Source organism: Triticum urartu, chromosome 2 (assembly GCF_003073215.2).
Source record: "Triticum urartu cultivar G1812 chromosome 2, Tu2.1, whole genome shotgun sequence".
NCBI classification, from domain to species: Eukaryota; Viridiplantae; Streptophyta; class Magnoliopsida; order Poales; family Poaceae; genus Triticum; species Triticum urartu.
In genome coordinates this window covers 750,813,131-750,820,691 of record NC_053023.1, presented here as the reverse complement: position 1 = coordinate 750,820,691, position 7,561 = coordinate 750,813,131, and positions in this window count along the sequence as shown.

Here is a 7,561-nt window from a genome sequence, read left to right as displayed (position 1 = left end):
TATTTAAATTTCAGGGCATTTGGAGAACTTTTATTTTTGGGGTATTTTTATATTGCACGGATAATTCAGATAACAGGCAGAAAATACTATTTTTATTTTATTTAATATAAATAACAGAAAGTAAAAGTAGGGTACAGAAGGTTGTGCCTTCTAGTTTCATCCATCTCGTGCTCATCAAAAGGAATCCACTAACAAGGTTGATCAAGTCTTGTTAACGAACTCATTCCAAATAACATAGAACCGAAGAAATTTCGAATAACACTATGTTACCTCAACGGGGATATGCACATCCCCAATAATAAGAATATCATATTTCTTCTTGGCAGTAGGAAGAGGAAATTCAAAACCTCCAAATATAATCGATGGAATTTTTCCAATAGAGTTGATACTATGAACTTGAGGTTGTTTCCTCGGAAAGTGTAACGTATGCTCATTACCATTAACATGAAAAGTGACATTGCCTTTAGTGCAATCAATAACAGCCCCTGCAGTATTCAAAAGGGGTCTTCCAAGAATAATAGACATACTATCGTCCTCAGGTATATCAAGAATAAGTCCTTTAAAATAGTAACGTTTGCAACTACAACAGGCACATCCTCACAAATACCGACAGGTATAGAAGTTGATTTATCAGCCATTTGCAAAGATATTTCAGTAGGTGTCAACTTATTCAAATCAAGTCTACGATATAAAGAGAGAGGCATAACACTAACACCGGCAACAAGATCACATAAAGCAGTTTTAACATAGTTTCTTTTAATAGAGCATGGTATAGTTGGTACACCGGGATCTCCAAGTTTCTTTGGTATTCCACCCTTAAAAGTATAATTAGCAAGCATGGTGGAAATTTTAGCTTATGGTATCTTTCTCTTATTTGTAACAATATCTTTCATATAGTTAGCATAAGGATTCATTTTGAGCATATCAGTTAATCGCATACGCAAAAAGATAGGTCTAATCATTTCAGCAAAGCACTCAAAATCCTCATCATCCTTTTTCTTGAATGGTTTGAGAGGAAAAGGCATGGGTTTCTGAACTCATGGTTCTCTTTCTTTACCGTGTTTCCTAGCAACAAAGTCTTTCTTATCATAACGTTGATTCTTTGATTGTGGGTTATCAAGATCAACAGCAGGTTCAATTTCTACATCATCATCATTACTAGGTTGAGCATCATCATGAACATTATCATTAACATTATTACTAGTTTCAGGTTCATTACCAGATTGAGTTTCAGCATCAGAAATAGAAATATCATTTGGATTCTCAGGTGGTTCAATAACAGGTTCACTAGAAGCATGCAAAGTCCTATCATTTTTCTTTTTCTTCCTTTTAGAGGGACTAGGTGCATCTATATTATTTCTCTGAGAATCTTGCTCAATTCTCTTAGGGTGGCCTTCAGGATACAAAGGTTCCTGAGTCATTCTACCAGTTCTAGTAGCCACTCTAACAGCATTATCATTATCCTTACTATTCAATTCATTGAGCAAATCATTTTGAGCTTTAAGTACTTGTTCTACTTGAGTGGTAACCATAGAAGCATGTTTACTAATAAGTTTAAGTTCACCTTTGACATTAGCCATATAATCACCTAAATGTTCAAGCATATTTGAATTGTATTTAAATTGTCTACCAAAATAAGCATTAAAGTCTTATTGCTTAGCCATAGATTTGTCAAACTCATCTAAGCATGCACTAGCAAACTTAGTAAATGGGATTTCAGCTTTATCACATCTATAGAGAGAATTTACCTTTACTACCTGTGTCGGGTTATCAAGACCATGAGTTTCTTCAATAGGTAAAGGATTAAGATCATATGTTTCTTCAATAGGCGGTAAATTAAGACCATGTATTTCTTCAATAGGAGGTAAATTCTTAACATCTTCAGCTTTAATACCTTTTTCTTTCATAGTTTTCTTTGCCTCTTACATATATTCAGGACTGAGAAATAGAATACCCCTTTTCTTCGGAGTTGGTTTAGGAATAGGCTCAGGAATTGGCTCCGGAGGTGTCCAATTATTTTCATTTGTCAACATATTATTCAATAGAATTTCAGCTTCATCCGGTGTTCTTTCCCTGAAAATAGAACCAGCACAACTATCCAGGTAATCTCTGGAGGCATCGGTTAGTCCATTATAAAAGATATCAAGTATTTCATTTTTCTTAAGAGGATGATCAGGCAAAGCATTAAGTAATTGGAGAAGCCTCCCCCAAGCTTGTGGGAGACTCTCTTCTTCAATTTGCACAAAATTATATATATCCCTTAAAGCAGCTTGTTTCTTATGAGCAGGGAAATATTTAGCAGAAAAGTAATAAATCATATCCTGGGGACTACGCACACAACCAGGATCAAGAGAATTAAACCATATCTTAGCATCACCCTTTAAGGAGAACGGAAATATTTTAATGATATAAAAGTAGCGAGTTCTCTCATCATTAGTGAACAGGGTGGCTATATCATTTAATTTAATAAGATGTGCCACAACAGTTTCAGATTCATAGCCATGAAAGATCAGATTCAACCAAAGTAATTATATCAGGATCAACAGAGAATTCATAATCCTTATCGGTAACACAAATAGGTGAAGTAGCAAAAGCAGGGTCAGGTTTCATTCTAGCATTTAGAGATTGCTTGTTCCATTTAGCTAATAACCTCTTAAGTTTGTATCTATCTTTGCAAGCTAAAATAGCTAAAGAAGCTTCTTGATCAAAAACATAACCCTCAGGAATAACAAGTGGTTCTTCATCATCACTTTCATCAGTATTATCAGATTCAATAGTTTCAATCTCTCTAGCCCTAGCAAGTTGTTCATCAAGAAAATCACCAAGTGGCACAGTAGTATCAAGCATAGAAGTAGTTTCATCATAAGTATCAAGTATCATGCATAGCAGAAGTGGCATCATCAATAACATGCGACATATCGAAACGAATAGTAGAAGCAGTTTTAGGTGTCGCAAGCTTACTCAAAACAGAAGGTGAATCAAGTGCAGAGCTAGATGCCAGTTCCTTACCTCCCCTCGTAGTTGAGGGATAGATCTTGGTTCTTGGATCTTTCAAGTTCTTCATAATGATATGCAGATATAAATCCCAAGTGACTCAAAGAATAGAGCTATGCTCCCCGGCAACGGCACCAGAAAATAGTCTTGATAAACCACAAGTATAGGGGATCGCAACAGTTTTCGAGGGTAAATTATTCAACCCAAATTTATTGATTCGACACAAGGGGAGTCAAAGAATACTCTCAAGTATTAGCAGCTGAGTTTTCAATTCAACCACACCTAGAAACTTAATATCTGCAGCAAAGTATTTAGTAGCAAAGTAATATGATAGTAGTGGTAACGGTAACAAAAGGTAACAGTAGTAAAAGTAATGTTTTTGGTATTTTGTAGTGATGATAGCAATAGCAACGGGAAAGTAAATAAGCGAAGAACAATATATGGAAACTCGTAGGCAATGGATCAGTGATGGAGAATTATGCCGGATGCGGTTCATCATGTAACAGTCATAACCTAGGGTGACACAGAACTAGCTCCGGTTCATTGATATAATGTAGGCATGTATTCCGAACATAGTCATACGTGCTTATGGAAAAGAACTTGCATGACATCTTTTGTCCTACCCTCCCATGGCAGCGGGGTCCTTACGGAAACTAAGGGATATTAAGGCCTCTTTTTAATAGAGTACCAGAACAAAGCATTAACACATAGTGAATACATGAACTCCTCAAAATACGGTCATCACCGGTAAGTATCCCGATTATTGTCACTTCGGGGTTAACGGATCATAACACATAATAGGTGACTATAGACTTGCAAGATAGGATCAAGAACACTCATATATTGATGAAAACATAATAGGTTCAGATCTGAAACCATGGCACTCGGGCCCTAGTGACAAGCATTAAGCCTAGCAAAGTCATAGAAACATCAATCTCAGAACATAGTGGACACTAGGTTCCAAACCCTAACAAAACTAACTCGATTACATGATAGATCCCATCCAACCCATCACCGTCCAGCAAGCCTACGATGGAATTACTCACGCACGGCGGTGAGCATCATGAAATTGGTGATGGAGGATAGTTGATGATGACGATGGCCACGGATTCCCCTCTTCGGATCCCCGAACGGACTCCAGATCAGCCCTCCTGAGAGGTTTTAGGGCTTGGCGGCGGCTCCGTATCGTAAAACGCGATGAATTCTTCTCTCTGATTTTTTTCTCTCCGAAACACAATATATGGAGTTGGAGTTGGAGTCGGAGGGGCACCAGGGGGCCCACGAGGTAGGGGCGCGCCTTAGGGAGGCAGGCATGCCCCCCACCCTCGTGGAGAGGTGGTGGGACCCCTGGCCTTCATCTTTTGCAGGTATTTTTTATATTTTCCAATAAGTTGCTCCGTGAAGTTTCAGGTCATTCCCAGAACGTTTGTTTCTGCACATAATAACACCATGGTAATTCTGCTGAAAACAGCGTCAGTCCGGGTTAGTTCCATTCAAATCATGCAAGTTAGAGTCCAAAACAAGGGAAAAAGTGTTTGGAAAAGTAGACATGTTGGAGACGTATCAATGATCATTAGCATCATCATTATCATCATCACTAGGTGTACGCTCATTACCAGATTGTGTCTCAGCATCAGAAATAGACATTAGTTGGATTCTCATAAGGTTTTTCTACAACAGTTTCGCTAGAACCATGCAAAATCCTTATTCTTTTTCTTCTTTCTAGGTGCATTAGGTGCATCATTCTTAATTCTCCGAGAGTCTTTCTCAATTCTTTTAGGATGACCTTCAGGATATAAAGACCACTAGTAACTACTCTAATAGCATGATCATTCATTTTATTGTTCATCTCATTAAGCAAATCATTTTCTGATTTAGAAACTTGTCCTACTGAGTTTGAACCATAGAATCATATTTACATAAGCCTTTAACATCATTAGCAATTCTAAACATTAAATCACTCAGGCGTTCAATCATGATAGCATTACGTTTCAATTGATTACTAGTTTGCATATTGAAGTTTTCTTCCTTAACAATGAAATTATCAAATTCATCCAAACATTGACTAGGAGATTTATTATATGGAATATCACCCTCATCAAAGTTATAAAGAGAATTTGCCTCTACTACCTATGTCGGGATGTCAAGTCCACGTGTTTCTTCAATAGGTGGTAAATCCTTAACATCTTCAGATTTAACACCCTTTCCTTTCGTAGATTTCTTTGCCTCTTGAATATCTTCTCCTCTTCTTTGGAGTTGGACTAGGCAGTGGTTCAGGAAGTGTCCAATCATCAGCATTCCTCAATATATTACCCAGTAATTCCTGAGTCCATTCAACAGTTCATTCCCAGAAAACACGACCGGCACAACTATTTAGCGTAGAAGCATCAGCTAGTCCATTATAAAAGATATCAAGTATTTCATTTTTCCTAAGAGGATGATCTGTCAAAACATTTAATAATTGAAGCAACCTCCCCTAAGCTTGAGGGAGATGCTCTTCCTCAAATTGCACAAACTTACATATTTCCTGTAAGGCGGCTTGTTTCTAATGATCAAGATTTTTTTCCAAAGAAGTAATATATCATATCCTTGGGAGTACGCACACAACCATGAGCAAGAGTATTAAACCATTCTTTAGCATCCCCCTTTAATGAGAAAGGAAATAACTTAAGAATATAGTAGTAGCGAATTTTTCCTCATGAGCAAAAGGGTGGCTATGTCATTTAATTTAGTAAGATGTGGCACAACAGTTTCAGTTTCATAACCATGAAAATGATCGGATTCTACCAAAGTAATAAGTTTAGGATCAATGGAGAATTCATAATCCTTATCAGTAACAAAGATAGGAGAGGTTGCAAACATAGAATCATATTTCATTCTTCCTAACATAGCCTTTTCATTCAGCTTACAATCAAGAAATTCTTCAGTAATCTGCCCATCCATAACATAACCTTGAGGTACCTTAGGCATTTCAAATCTAGTAGGAGAGCTAGGCATAATAGGTGAATCATAATTTTTAGTAGTTTATGTAGTCTCAAGTTCTTTAGCTTTCACAATTTTTTCATCAAGAAATTCACCTAGTGGCACAGTTTCATCAAGCAAAGTATTGGCATCATCACAAGTTTCATTTACAACAGAAGTAGTATCGTCAATTACTTGTGACACATCACAATGAATAGCAGGTGGTGGTGTCGTGAGCCTACTTAAAACATAAGGTGAATCAAGTACGGAGATAGATGGCGGTTCCTTACATCCCCTCATCTTAGATAGTACAATCTTGGTCTTGGCGTCTTTCTGATTCTTCATAGTGATCAACAGATAAATAATTCTGAAGTGAACTCAATAAATAGAGCTATGCTCCCCGGCAACGGTGCCAGGAAAAAGGTCTTGGTAACCCACAAGTATATGGGATCGCGATAGTCTTCCAGGGTAGCATTTCAAAAAAAAAATATTTGACACAAGGGGAGTCAAAGAATGTTTTCTTACTGTTATTTATAATGTTTTTATCCATAATAATGCTTTTTGGAGTAATTCTAATGCATTTTCTCTCATAATATGCAAGGTATACACAAAGAGGGAGAATTCCGGCAGCTGGAAATCTGAACTTGGAAAAGCTACGTCAGGTGATAATCCCCAAGTGGAGGGAATCATCATAGCAATTCCCAAAGGTGGAAGTGATAAGTATGGAGTGTCGAACCCATAAGGAGCTAAAGGTAAGATCAATATTCTCTCAAGTCCTATCTGCCACTGATACGACTATACGTACACCGAATGTTTGCTTCCAACTAGAAACGAGAAATAAAACTACATTGTGGGTATGAAGAGGGTAAGTTTGCATGGTATCTGAGAGATAAAATATAAAAGTAGGTGTTGTTATCATAAAGTTACAATCTATTACTAAATATTGTAAATAGCGAGTGTGGAATAATGGTGGATTGGTGTGTGGAATTGTCTTAGGCAATTGTTAACAAGACCGATAGTCGTCATTGCAATTTCATATGAGGGAGAGGCATAAGCTAACATACTTTCTCTTCTTGGATCATATGCACTTATGATTGGAACTCTAGCAAGCATCCGCAACTACTAAAGATCATTAAGGTAAAACCCAACCATAGCATTAAAGCATCAAGTCCCCTTTATCCCATACGCAACAACCCCCTTACTCAGGTTTATGCTTCTGTCACTCAAGCAACCCACTATAAGAGAATCATGAACGTATTGAAACACCCTATAGCAGGAATCCCTCATGCTTGAGCGACACAGAGGGCACAATAGGACAACACCAAAATAAGAGATACAAATCATACCAATCTAGATCATCCATCAACCCAAAGACGAAGGATATCTACTCAAAACATCATAGGATGGCAACACATCATTGGATCATAATATGTGGCATAAAGCACCATGTTCAAGTAGGGATTATAGCAGGGTGCGGGAGAGTGGACCGCGTAAAAGAGATGAGGATGGTGATGATGATGGTGGTGGTGATGAAGACGATCACCGCGGCGATGATTCCCCTCCCGATGGCACTCCGATGCCACTGAGAGAGAGGAGGAGAGGTTCT